We start from the raw sequence: 15,203 nt of genomic DNA on the forward strand, positions 1-15,203 counted from the left end.
TTTCTGCTCTATCTATAATATGTTGCATAAGGTTTGGGGTCTTAAAAGCTTGCAGGCAGCACAATAATTTGTCTCTATCTGGGGCAATAGAGGGAAGAAGGAGTCAGGAGGAGGAGGATATAGAATATGCAGCTAATTGCCTCTAATGAACAGTTGTTTCCTTTACCATGTGACCAGAAGAACTGATGGTGGTCAGCTATCATTAATGAACATTTTCATCAAAGATTCTATAGAAGAATCCCAATCAAAAGGGGGAAAATGCAGAACAGAATTTGAAATTCTTAGGGACTCTAGACTTTCTGGAACCATGGAGGTAGATGAATAACAGAAGCTATTGCTTTAAACCTTAAACCAAAAATAGCCCCTGAAGTCATCTTGTTGTTGTTGTTAAGTGCTATCGAGTCAATTCCAACTCATATAGACCCTGAAGAATGGCTGGTGAGTTTCATCCACTGACCTCATGGTTCAAACCAACCTTGTGGTCCAGTGCATTATCCTGAAGTACCACACCAGGACTCCAAAGTCATCTTAAAACAGAATAATAGTTTAACTAGTAAAAAGGTTCAGCAGTACGCTCCTTTAAGAACAATCTATGTGACATCAAAAGGAGCCCTTGTAGTGTAGTGGATTATAAACTGGGCTGCTAACTGCTAGGTCAGCAGTTCAAATCTACCAGTCATTCCACAAGAGAAAGGTGCGGCTTCCTACTCCTGTAAAGATTTACAGCCTCGGAAGCCCTATACTGTGTCACTATGAGTGGGAACTGACTTGGGCCACACAAGCACCACCACCACCATATGAGATCAAACTGTCAACAATACCTCGACAGACTAGATAGGAACCTTAGAGGACAGTGAGTTTACATTAATGAGGAAGGAACAACTCAGACAAGGAGATGAAAATGGTTGTGTAACTCAAAGAATATAATGAATGTCACCAAATAATACGTGTAGAAACAGTTGGATGGTGTATGCTTTCCTGTGTGTATTCCCAACAACAACAACAAAATAAAATTTAGAAAAAAAAGATCTGAATGAGGCCGTACTGAGGCCTCTGGGGAGCGCTGGGTAAGTTGGTGGTTCGAGTCCATCAGATGCTCTGCTGGAGAAAGATGAGGCTTTCTGTTACTGCAAAGATTAAAAAGCCTCAGCAGCCCTATCCAGGACGGCTGTGAGTCAGAACTGACTCAACGGCACTTAACAACAACAATATTAAGTTCACTGAGTGGCACAAATGGTTAAGTGCTAGACTAGTAGCCAAAATGTTGTCTGCAGGAACCCACCCAGATGCTTTTTGGACTACAGGCCCATTGAATGGCTTCTGAAAGGTCACATATTTGATCACCTGGTCAGCTCCACTTTGCATGCATGAGGCCACCATGAGTCCAAATGGACCATAATGAAGACTAACCACCACTGCAGGATTTGTCACATCCTTACAGGTACCTCCCGTCTAGTGGTGACGGTGGTGGTTTTGTGTCCCTGTGTAGGTTCCGACTCATAGTGACCCTATATAGGGTTTTCGAGGCTGTAAATCTTTACGGGAGCAGAAAGCCTCAACTTTCTCTTGCAAAGTGGCTGGTAGATTTGAACTGCTGACCTTGCAGTTAGCAGCCCAAACTCATAATCCATTATACTACCAGAACTCCTTTCTCCTCTAATTGTTGTTAAGTGCCGTGGAGTCGCTTCCGACCCTTAGCGACCCTGTGAAGGGTTTTCAAGGAGTGGCTGGTAAGATTGAAAAGGCTGACCTTGCGGTTCAAACCAACCTTGTGGTCCAGTGCTTATCCTACAGCACCAAGCAGGACCTCTCTCCTTTAGTAAATAGTGATGAGTGCGTGGGTGGAGGCTGACTTGTGCTGGGCGCCCAGAGCCCTGGAGAATCTGTCAAGAAAAGCATCCTCAACAGTGACCTGCCTTATTCCAACTAGTTCTGTATGGAGTTTACAACAAAAGTTTTCAGTTTATCACTTCAGTTTAGGTGTGGTGTGATGGGGTCCTGTAAGGAGGACCAGTCAGTCCGTATTTCTTTTCCTAGCCATGCAAAAACTAAGGGGAAAGCTGTTTGGAGGAAAGCAAGAATAAAGCCCCCCATGCTTTTTCTGCTCCCACCACATGCAAAGAAAATCCAATAGTACTTGCGCTGTCATTAAATTTAATTATTTATCTATGTGAGCTGTGGGTTAATGGGCTGGACTGCAGAGTCAGTTTGAACTACAAGGTGGGTGGTTCAATCTCACCAGCTACTCTTCAGAAACCTTAGGCAGGGTCAGTATGGGTCGGAACTGACTTGACAGCACTTAACAACAACATGTCATTATCTGAAGTCCTGGTATGGTGCTGTAGGATAAACACTGGACTGCTAGCCACAAGGTCAGCAGTTCAAACCTACCAGCTCAGAAACGCTATACAGGCTTGTGATGAGTCAGAACTGACTCCATGGCACACAACCAGAACAACAACATGTCATTACCTGCATCTCCCTGTGTCTGCTAAGAAGAGGAAGAATGAACATTTATTGAACATCTTCAGCTGTCAGAAATTTGACAAGTCTCATTACATTTTAAATCTTGAGAAATTCTGTGAAGTGGGGATGTTAATCTCTATTTTCAGATACAGAAACTGAGGTTTAGAGAGATTAAAGTAACTCACCCATGATCATGCATCTAGTAAGGAGCTGAGAGATACATCAGAAAACCAGCCTGCCTGACTCCTCTCTCTCATTCTACATCTGTGAGTGTGTGCATGCACACACTCACACACACACACACACACACAAAAAGCCCAGCAGTGTGAGGGTCACTAAGAGCATGGCCGATAGAACCTGCTTGTCAATATTAATTTACAAATCCAGTAGTACTTATGGGGTCATGTGCATGCTGGTTCAGACACAAAATGTCCCTCAGAGCAGGGAATGGCCCAAGTTACCTGGTGCCTACTCAGATGCTGTAATCAAGATCAAACCCTTTGCTGTCAAGTGGATTCCGACTCATAGCAACCCTGTAGCACAGAGTAAAACGGCTCCATAGGGTTTCAGAGGCTTGTATCTTTACAAGAGCAGACCATCTCATTTTTCTCCTGAGGAGCAACTGGTGGGTTCAATCCTTTCAATTAACAGTCTGATATTTAACCTCCTGCAACACCAAGTCTCCTTGTAATTGAGATATTCCTCACCTTTTATCACAAAGTCTTTCTCTAAGAAGAGCAGGAAAAATAAAGACAAAAGCAAAACCCTCGGTGGCTTTTTCTGTTACGCTGGGTTGACTGGTATTGACCCTCTTGGACGCCAGGTGGCACTCGAGTAAGGCCAAATACTGAGTTTCAGGAGCATTGAGTTCTGAGGGGCAGCGGCATCAACATACTGTGAGGGTCACTGAGAGTGAAAAGAGGGGGTGTTCACACCATGTTAGCTGAAGGACTATGTGAGGGCGCTAGCCTGAACACTAAGCTTCTCCTGGCCATGCCCATCTGCCCAAGGCAGAGTGACCGGGGCCAGCATTATAAATTCAGGGTGAGAGGCCCAAAGTGGGAAAGTGAGAAGGACACCTTCTGTTCACTTCAGAGACCCTCTTCCCAGCGTTCCTTCAGAGAGGTGTCCTTCCCCAGCTCCATCATCACACAACCCTCAGCCTCCAGGGCCTTCTGTGTGGACACCAGGGTGACTGTGAATGTGTGTGAGGAGTCCTCACTAGACTCCCAGTGGTAAGAAGGATATTGATGATGGCATTGGAACTGTCCCTCAGATTCCAGGTCCATCTATCCGTGGACCTCTCCTTTCTTGCATTGTTAACTGTGTCTTAGAACTTCTTCTTTTAAATAATATTTGATTATGTTTTGGTGAAAGTTTAGGCAGCAAGTTAGGTTTCCAGTTGACAATTTCCACAAAACTTGTCCAATGACATTTGTTACATTTTCCACAATGACCAACATTCTCTTTAAGTGTGTTCTGGTTGTTTCTTTTCCAGTGCTCTAGTTTCCCTGTTCTTTATTTTCTCATCAGTCCTTTCAAAGTAAATGTTGGCCGTTTAGTCTCATACAAATGGACTTTTAGCAGAGCTAGGAGTCCTGATGTGGGATAAGCATTGGACTTCTAACAGCAAAGTTGGTGGTTCAAACCCATCAATTGCCCCTCAGAAACCCTATGCAGGGTCACAATGACTTGGAACTGACTAGACAGCACCTAACAACAACAATAATTCATCCTAAAGGGAATATCTTCTATTTCATATGCCATTGTGCTATTTCACTAAAAGGTAGGCTCCAGGGATGGTTTTGGTTCAAGGTTTAAAGATGAACCTTAGTCTTGACTTCAGTGTGGTGGAATGTTTACGATAAAATCTGGACATCTTGGTTCTGGGGACAAAAACAAGCCCAAAACCCTGACAGCACAGCTGTGGTAGAAAAAGGAATAATTTGGTGTGTCAATGTCACACCCATCTTTGTCCCCACCTCCTCGTTACTGGGACTTCTAGGACACTTCGATTTCAAACATGACACTTTTTCTTATAAATCATTGAAAATAGTCTAGAAGGTCCACTAGTCAATATGGCATACTCCAAGAAGGTTCTGGAGTGTTTCAAAACTCCCCTGGGTTTTGGTTTAGATAATAGGGTCACCCAGGGTGCATTTTAAATTGCTAAGGGCTAGGGACTGATGAAGGAGAGACTGGCCAACTCTACCGTGGAATGCCAACAAGGAAAGGTGGCCACCTGCTGCCTAAGCTTCCAGCCTGGAGGCCTCTCGTTCCTCTCCATTTATATGTTCTGGATTCAGAGCCAAACTCTCCCAGTCCCATAGACAGACACTGGGTTCATTCAGTGGCTCATTAATTACATGGCTAAGGGAAGGAAGGGGAAGAAAACACTCATGAAAGTGTTCATTTAAAGTTCATAGCTGCTCATATTCTTCCTAATTGAAGTAGCTCAGTTGGTTTTCACTTATATACCTATGTGTGTTTAAAATGGGATATTTCATAGTATAAAACAAGCCACATCACAACCTAATGATCTGGAAAATCTCGGTTTAATAAACAAAGCTGGCTTTGAGTTACACAGGAGAACCGTGCATTTGCCCTTACCCACTGACACACGCACACACACACGCACACACACACGCACACACACACACGCACACACACGCACACACACGCGCACACACACGCACACATACGCACACACACATGCACACACACACGCACACACACACACAGAGCACCAGGGTCTCAGACCTCTGTTCCCATCTTTTCCTCCAGAGTCCAAATCTGTGAAACACAGGCTCAGACTCCCACTCTCTCTTCCTCTTATTAAATTTATTTTTAACACACCTTACAAAAAAAATAAATAAACACACCCCTCTGTGCCACTCCTCTGCCAGGTGGAGACAGGGGCAGATTTTTACAGCTGAATTACATGACCTGAAAAATACAGAACACATAATGAGGACATTGAGAGACATCCATGGATAGCGCTGGACCAATGGCTGGTGTAATAACATTCCTGGAGAGAGCAGTAGCTGAACAGCAGCAGAATCAGGGCTTGGAGCCCTTACTCAGCATGAGGAATTCTATATATCTTGGAACTCTTTCCTGAACCTAAACATTATTGCTAAGAAAGGGATAACAGTAAGAATAGCCACATTTTCCAGCCAGGGCTCACAGGAGTTTCCTTGCATGGCTCTGCTGAGGACAGGGGTGAGGACAGAGCTGAAGGCATGGGAAGCTGTTACTTTTGGGGGTGCTGCTGACATGACAGGCAATGGAGCTTGGCACGCTACACACCCAGATTTCATCACCCAAGGACCATCAGGAGGGCATTACGGGCGTTTTTTTAAGACTTGTGGGGCCACTTCCCTGTACTAGCTCACTGGGCGTTACCCAGGAAGTATACAGCTTTCTGGAGCTCAGAGCACCCTCGACCTCAGCTGTCTGCAACCGTGCAAGAGCCAGGAGGAAAGGTAAATGCTGTTGAACTGCAGGAATAATAGCAACAAAGGTGGTTTTCCAAGGCTCTGACTCTTAGAAAGGGGCCCATCGAAGAAGGAGACTATTTTTTTTTTTTTTGAGGTAAAATTCACAATTGCATAAAAGTAACCATTAAGCATTTTAAAGTATGTATAATTCAGTAACATTAACTATACTCATAATAATTTCCTCTATCTAGTTCTGAGACATTGTTTTCATAGAAAGCTCAGTAAGCTGTCTCTCCTCAACTTCTTTCCCCTCAATACATGATAAATGCTAGTCTGCTTTCTGGTATGGTGCTGTCGGATCAGCACTGGATTTCTAATCACAGGTCTGCGGTTCAAATCCATCAGCTGCTCCTTGGAACCAATTTGATGGCACTTAATAACAACAACAAGCTGCTGTCTGTCTCTCCTGGTTTATCTGTTTGGGATGCTCCATACCAAAAGAATCATATGATGTGTAATCTTTCATGTCAGACATAAGTTTTAAAAAACGTTTCAATTGATGTTTAATGTACATTTAGTTAAGCTCATGTTCAGCTTGATGAATTTTCATAAACAGACCACACCCAGGTGCCAGCCTGCAAATCAAGAATCTGAATGTTACCAGCCCTCCCAGTTTTACCTCCTAAAAGGGAATCACTTTTCCGTCTCCCATATCATGAACTCTTTTTGTCTGTGTTTTGTCCTGTTTTGGTGGTTTTCTCATTTACATTGTTGTTGTTCTTAGATGCCATTGAGTCGGTACTGACTCATCGCGACCTTATGCACAGCAGAAGGAAACACTGTCCAATCGTGGGCCAACCTCACTATCGTTGCCACGCTGAGCCCATTGATGCTGCTACTTTGCCAGTCCATCTCACTGGGGGTCTTCCTCTTTTTCTATGACCCTCCACCCTACCAAACATGATATCCTTCTTCAGTGACTGGTCCCTCGTGACAATATGTCTGAAGTATGAGAGATGAAGTTTAACCATCCTGACTCCCAAGGAACACTCTGGCTGCACTTCTTCCAACACAGATCTGTTGGTTCTTTTGGCTGCCCATGGCACTTTTAATATTCTCCTCCAACACCATAACTTAAAAGCATCAATTCGTCTACATTCTTTCTTATTCACTGTCCAGTTTTCACATGCATATATGAGATGATTGAATATTCCACTGTGCAACTATGTGACCACTATATATAAATCCATTCAAGTGTTGGTAGATATTTATGTAGTTTCTAGCTTCCAACCTATGGATTTTGATTGACATGCAAGTCTAGCAAAACTGTGAGCTAATTTCTCAGGGAATGCAGCTTAAAAGCCTCAAAATAGAAGGAACAGGGACACTGAGGGTGAGGCCTGGACTAGATGGTTCATGAGGTTCTTAATGCTTCAAACATACGATGAGTTGAGGCAAGGGAACATAGAGAAGAAGGAGAGTGGTGTTGAAAAATAAATGTGTACTTGTGGGTCTTCCTTCCCTAGATAAACTGGAAACCTTTAAAGGAAAAAAGGTCAAGGAGTCAGAAAGGCTTAACCAGATTTCCTGCTTCAGAGTCACCTCTTTCTCCTTCTGCCGCCATTTTGGCCCCCCATGGACTGCTGCTTCCTCTGCCTGTAGGTGCATACCTCTAGGCCCATCTCCTGATTTGTGTCATGCAAAGGGACAGACAGCTGGAGGAACAGTAGGAGAAGGTCTGATCAAGTGCATGATGGGACATCTGGAACTACAGCACAAGGTGGGTTATTATGAATCTGGGCTCACCCAGAACTCATAGTCTGGGCACATGGTAAGTTCCAGCTTGTGCCCAAAGCAGGTCACTACATAGAGGATATACCTTCCAATCTGTTGCTCCAATGATTTGTGGTCAGACTCAGGAGTTCCATGGTCTCTCATCTGGCCCTGGATATTGTTTGTCTTCCCTTTGTAATTCCTCTCTTCTTTTCCAAATCAGATGTGCCTTAAGTTGTAGGAGGAGGAAGGTGTGAGTGGGCCATGTCTCCTGCCCACAGAAACACAGAAGGAGGTTCCCAATATACCCTTTTAGAGTTTGACTGCAGCATTTCCTAAAATTCCTCCTCTTTAGATGCCAACTACAGATTAAAATATAGTTTACCTCATAGATATTAAACGACACCTGTTCACTTTACGTTGTCTTACCTTGTCCCATGACCCACACGGCAGGTTTTTCATCTGCTGATTCTGCCTTGGCCAGTTCAATTTCTGGAATGAAAGTTCAGGGCAGCAAGTGAAAACAAACTCAAGACCTAGGTAAAAGAAATGCAGTGAACCCTGGCTTCTTACCTCCTATGCTTTTGCATTTAAGACCCTTGGTCTTCTCATTTTCATCCTGTGTGCTGATCACACTCTACCTGTGGGGGAGTAGGTAAAATATATACACACCAGTAAACTTCCTCCAGGTACTTCCTTTGTGGGGAGCGAGGATACCCTTGAATGTAGATTTCTCAAGTTGAATTTCCTTTTCCATTATTGAATGCTATTGGAATGATCTCACCACCTAACATTCCTGTGGATATAACATCATTAGGAAATAAGTTGGGAATGGAGTGTGTTCAAAGAAAACAAAATTGAGAAGAAGAGACTCTTATCACTAGTTAGAGCATGGGACAGAGCAAACTCAGAACAAGGGTCTATTTCTTTGTGACCTCCAAAGTTCAACTCAAATGTCTTCTTCCTGGGAAACCTATCCCAACGTCCCCCTCACCCTGTGTCACCTCCACCTTCAACTCTTGAAATTTGATAGTCTATGCTCATTCACTTGGCCCTTGGTGTTGTACTTTTGTTTGTCTCTTCTCTATAATTCCTCTTTTACAACCACAATCAGAAGCCCCTTAAGTTGTGAGAGTAGGAGGAGGTGTTATCTGTCCATATCTAGCTCCCATCACAATACTCAGCAAGCAAGAGGTTCTTCAAAACATTTTGGTAGTTGATGACATTGTATAAAATAATTGTGTGCCTGGGTTTTCTTGCCATTGGGATATTGAAGGCCAGTGATGACAAGTGAGTTTGAGACCAGCTTCCATTTCCTCTAGTGGGTTGTGGGAATCTGGAACTGTCTGTTGTATATACCTAATATGTCTAAGCTCCATGGGGAAGTGTGCTTAGATCTATTAGCAATGTCTGCCTCGGGCATGGGATGATAAGGACTGGCAAGTGTGCCACAAATTTGCAATGCTTGATCTCATTCAACTGCTTCTTCTTACAGTGGAAGAGAGACTGAGGTGCAGAGGGGAAGTGACTTTATCCAAGGAAAATCAATTTCCTAAAAGGACTTTGTGCTCCAGGCGATGAGCTAACACATTGGCACCATTCACACTCAGCAGTCTTGAGCACGGTCTCCCTAAGACCATCTTCCGTTTCCCTTTGAGGTGGTGGATTTTGACAAGGGAAGACATATTAGGAAAAGGCATGAGTCAGATCTTTTGAAGCCGCTAAAGAGCATATTAAGCCATCGACAGCTTTTTCTGATTTTCGGGTTTTCTTGCAGTAGTTGAACTTTTTTCTTCATTTTAATGTAAACAGACTTTCCCCTTTGTAGCCAGCCAAGTGTGTCCCCCACCCCCACCCCCACCCCAGTGAAACTTTTAGAGCAGGACAGCTTTTATGACTTCACAACTACAGGAATCAAAAAACCCAACTGGATGTTATAAGAATTTGTGCTGCTGTTTCTGAGCTCATTCCCCAAGGTTATAGCTGAGACTCTGCTCTCTAGTCCTTCCTCAGAATTGGTCGGGCCCTGTCACATAGCTTAGATTCAACTTCATTTACTTCATTCTCAACTATTTTCATGGTAGTTATTTAAACATCTCTAGCTCCCAGTAGACAGGGAACTCCTGAAGTGTAGGGACCATGATTTATTTATGATCTCATATCTCCTCAGCTTAGCATATACCTTGAACGATGTTCATTCATTAGTTCATTCATTCCTGTATCCCTGCCTGCAAAAACCATTTGCTGAGTGCCTACCTTGTCCTGCCAGAACTCATTATGGAAAGAACCACCGGGGTAAGATGGGTCATGCAGATAACTCTGACTTTTACAATTCTCATGAAGCAAAGCAGTAGCCAAGTGTGACTTTTCTTTGCACAGCTTGATGCTTTTTAGGGTGGTGAATGCATTAACATAGGGTTCCAGAGGGATCTGATTAAAGGGCAGATTTGGAAAAGCTGGGGAGATGGTGACAGCAATTCCTTGAGGGGAAAAAAAAAAATAGATCTCCAGTTCCAGAATCCTTCCTACAGTTTCCTTCCCTTTCCTATACTTTTCTGTGAAAAAATTTCAAAAACGAGAGAAAAAGAAAATGAACTTCACAAGTATCTTTAACTTATGACCAGTCTTGTTTCATTTTTGTATCACTCTCTGTCCCCTGCTCTGGATTATTTCAAAGTGAAACTCAGACATCACATCATTTAATTCATATTCTTAGTATGTATCTCTGAAAGATAAGACATTCAAAAAAAAGATGCACGTGATGCCGTTCCACATCTGAAAATGAACAATAACTCTTTAATATCATCATAGATGCTTAAGAAACAGTGAGTTTATGTTAAGGGGGAGGAAGAGAAGGGTGAGAATGGTTGAACAACTTAAAGAATGCAATAACTCACTGAATTACACACATAGAATTGATGTTATGTTCTGCTATATATACTTCCAACAACTAAGAATAAAATTAATTCTTTTAAAAATCCAATATTTATTTGATATAATCAAATATTAGGATTATTTATGTAGATTATCTAGGATTATTTTATGAATATTCCTTTGTACATTTGTAAACAGTTTACTTGTTTGATTCAGGATCTAAATAAGTTTCATGCATTGTGATTGGTTGATGTGTCTCTTAAACTCCCTGTAATCCACAGCAATGTTTCTTCCTGGGGATCATTTTGCTCCCAAAAGGACACTTGACAATGTTTAGAGACATTTTTGTTTGTCACGTACGTGTGTGTGTGTGTGTGTGTGTGTGTGTGTGTGTGTGTAGGGGTGGGGGCGGGGGTAGTGCTTCTGCATTTAGTGGACAGAGACCAGGGATGTTACTTAACATTCTAAAATACACAGAACAGTCCCCACCCCCTAACAAAGAATTGTTGTTTTGGGGTGCTGCCAAGTTGGTTCCGACTAATAGCGACCCTGTAGCGCTCTGGTAGCAGAGTGGTTACTAATCGGACTACTAACCTCAAGGTCGGCAGTTCAAAACTACCAGCCGTTCCAAGGGAGAAAGATGAGGCTTTCTGCTCCCGTAAAGATTTACAACCTCGGAAACCCTGTACAGGGTCGCTGTGAGTCGGAACCGACTCCACGGTACTTAACAACAGCAACAATAGGGTTTCTGGGGCTGTAACTCTTTTCCAGAACAGAAAGTCTCATGTCTCCCGAGGAGTGGCTGGCGGACTTGAACTCCGGAACTTTGGTTAGCAGCCCAAACTGTAATCTACTACACCACCAGAGAATTATCCAGCCCCACAGACCAATAGTGCTGAGGTTCAGAAACTCTGGTCTAGAGGTTCATCCCCCACCTCACTTTCTCTCTCCGTCTTTTTCTTACAGTTGATTTATTGAAGAAACCAGCTTCCTGACTGTCCTACAGATTCCCCCTGGCTCTGGATGCTGCTCCTTGTAGCCCCACGGTGTAATTTTAACACATTACTGTGAACCCTATCTTTCCTGAGCTGGATCTCCCCATGTTTTTCTCAAGACAGACCCTACTCTTGGGCATTTTAGTCAGTGAATGCACCTGTTGCCTTGAGATGGGTCCTTCTGTGGTCGGCTGATCTGAGAACGCCGCACAAGCACAGATTCCCTCCCGGCACCTCTCCAGAGTGTGGCTTCTGCCCTGGTGGCCTCAGCTGGCCTCCCTGCACACCCTTCTTCCAAGTGGTGCTAGTCACCCTCCAGCTTAAACAAAACATCTTTCATTTGGTGGTTTACATTTTGACACTAAAAACCTGACATTTACACAGATGCAACCTTTCAAAATAGGTTCCAGGAATTAAAATTATTCTTAATCAGATTAGTCTTTGGAACAATCCATAAACTCTTGTTTCTGGAGTCGGCATGCTTTCTGACCACCTCCCCACTATCCTGGCATCTCAACCTATCCCTCCCAATCTGCATGAGCTATTTCACACACATCCCATGTACAGTCTCCCGCCACTCATCCAAAAGTCAGATGCCTACCCTCCCGGACAATCAAGGATACAGCCACAGAGACAAAGGTGGGGAGCAAGACTGCTGCCTGGTGAAGAAAACATCTCAGAGCCCTGCAATTTAATGTTTAAGACAGGTGAGGCCCTCACCCAATAATTGTATATAAAGCAAGACACAGAGTCAGCAGTGAGAGGTGAAAATTTGACAGGAGAGGAATAAACAGAAGGACGATTTTTCAAACCCCAGTGGTGTAGGCCTGGTTAGTGTGGAGATAAATCACCTTAGTCAACTGTGCTGTCCAAGGGTTGTAATTATGATTATTATCACCAGTGCTGAGGACGACGCTGTGTCTAGAAAGAAGACCTAAATGATTGAGGGCAGCTAGCCATGAGCCACTACTCTGGGAAAAAGACACAGCCTATAAGGCGTTTATGTAGGCAGACAGGAAGGATGTCAACAGAGAGATAAATCCCAAGAAGGAGATAGCACAGTAAGATGTGTCCATTGCATGATGGGAACACTTCCAGGAGAAGCCTACAGCTTGGTTGAGTCTTGAAGAGGAGTAGGAATTAGCTAGGTAACACATATCCATGCCCTGGAGAAGTACCTCATCTTGGACACGTGCCTTTTCTGTGAGACAGATCAGCTGACAAACACAAAAACTCATCCAATGGTGTGAGAGGAACAAAAGGACAGGATTGTTCCAAACTGCAAGGAGAGGTGAGCGAGGGAGTCAGGGCAAGAGTAGATGATCTATGTGTCCAACCAAGCGGTTAATACAAGGGGACTTCAAAAAGTTTGTGAGAAAATGGAATTAAAAGACAGTGGAATTTCTCCACAAATTCTTTGAAGGCCCCTTGTACTTGTGCTTTGAGTTATAGAGGATTCTGAAGATTTTAAATAAGAGAAAGACAAATGATTTGCAGTTTGCAAAGCTTATTCTAGCTGAAAGAGGAGAGAAGAAATGCAAAAGCAGAGGTTTAGTCAGTGGTTGGCAGTGAAGAAGTTAACCAGGAAGTGGGTGCATGAAGGCAGGATTATCTCGGTTCAGCCTGCCAACACCCCCATTGTTATTTCTGTTAGGTGCGGTAGAGTCGGTTCCAACTCATAGTGACCCTGTATAGGATTTTCAAGGAGCGGCTGGTGAGTTTGAACCACTGACCTCGCAGTTCAAACCAACCTTGCTATCAAGTGCTTCTCCTACAGAGCCACACCAGGACTCCATTAGGTTACAGAGAAGAGACAGATTCAGGGAGCTGCCAGGGTCTTTGATGATAGTAAGTGGTACAGTTTAAATGTGAACCCACCTCTGACTTCCAACTTAATTCTGGCTTTCAAACCAGGCTGCCAGGGTAGCCCTTCATTTTATGTCTTTGAGTTAAATTTTGTTCAGTGAGATCTGCAATGTTTTAAGTTAGGGAAACATAATCTGTTTTAGAAAGAATTCCATAAAACGATTAAAATATTAGAGTCCGTTCTCTTGGGAAAACCATGAAGCCAGTGTTCTGATGCCTAGTGAGGGACCGTGAAAGGTTACATTCCAGTCATGAAGCACATATCTCCTGGAGAGATCCAACACCGCAAGGTGCTCCCTAGAAGACTGTGTCCGACCAGCAGACCACAGGGCGGTGAAAAGCTTTGTGTGAGAAAGAGTGTGGGCTCCCTTTGTGAAGGCACCGGACCCAGGATCTGCTGCCTCAAGTAAGGAACTTGCCAGGCAAAACCAGAGACATCAGACGTACCCAAGGAACAGCTTTTATTATTGAAAACAGTTTTCCATGAGGAAAGAAGAGTCATATATTTCAGCATCTCCTTTCCCCCTTCCACTCCTCACCTCTTTCTCTCTCACACACAAATACACACACCACACAGGCACACACACACACACACACACACTTTTTAAATCTAAAGAGCAAGGGGAAAATGTGTGTTTGCACCATCTGGCTTGTTCTTTAAATAGCTCATTCCAAGAAAGAAATATATTCTCCTTGACTTAATTTATGTATCTACCTTTTTCTTCCAGTAGGCATTCAGAAGGAAAAAGAGAGCTGGGAGAGAGGTCGGATGCCTTGCAAGGATTCGGCAATAGCTTTGGTATGCTGCTGCCTACACAGCAGTATTTAACCCAATTACAGGATAATAAGGGCTCAGACAAATTATCTGCAAATAGATACGTCTATATGTAAACCCTTGTATTTGAAACATGCGTCTGGAGCCAAAGAAAAGTTAAGCGCTTAGCCAGACAGATTGAGCTCACCGTTTTATCCCCCCAGCCCCGTGTGTGGAGATACTTGAATCAGATGCATAGGAAATCCCAGGTATGGCCTAGAAGCCATACAGATGAACAGCTTGGCTTGGTGATGCAATGCTGACCCCACCTGCTGAGACCTGTGCTTATCTAATGACCCAGGGGACCCTGAGGGACTTTACCCACATGGCCCTGTCTGGAACTGCAGCTCCCAGGAAGCTGCCCAGCCATCCTCCTCCCATTCCCAGCTGAAGTACCAAGGACAGACCTCTCTAGGGACTTGCCCTTGTGCTGACTCAAAGTGAACTGCTCCAAGCCTACCTAATAAGCAATGGGCTGGGCTGGGCTGGGAGTGAATGGGGACAAACTATATATTATGTAGCAATTTTTATACATTTTTATGCCTTTAAAACATCAAACCTAGATGAGATTGACCCTTTCACTTTATAGAGTGAAATACAAAATACAAACTGTGTATTGTGAAGCAATTTTTATACATTTTTATGCCTTTAAAACATCAAACCTAGATGAGATTGACCCTTTCACTTTATAGAGAGGCAAGAAATCAAGGCCCAGAGGGAAAGGACTTGCTCAGGACCCCTGGGTTCTCTTGTGGGGAAATTAAGAGCTCATGCTCTTGCCCCCAGCAGAGTACCCTTTGCAGGACTAAGTCCTGCCATCCCTGAAAGAAGGGTCTCATAACAAGGTTGGTGGAGTAGAAGATGATTCTAGAAACGTGGTCTTGTCTGAGAATATAATTTAAAAGAAAACCTGGAATTCTTTGTTTTTCCTCATTAAAAATGGATATCTAAAGAAAAATTTAAAAGAAATACATA

Source organism: Chrysochloris asiatica, unplaced genomic scaffold, assembly GCF_000296735.1.
Source record: "Chrysochloris asiatica unplaced genomic scaffold, ChrAsi1.0 scaffold00038, whole genome shotgun sequence".
NCBI lineage: Eukaryota > Metazoa > Chordata > Mammalia > Afrosoricida > Chrysochloridae > Chrysochloris > Chrysochloris asiatica.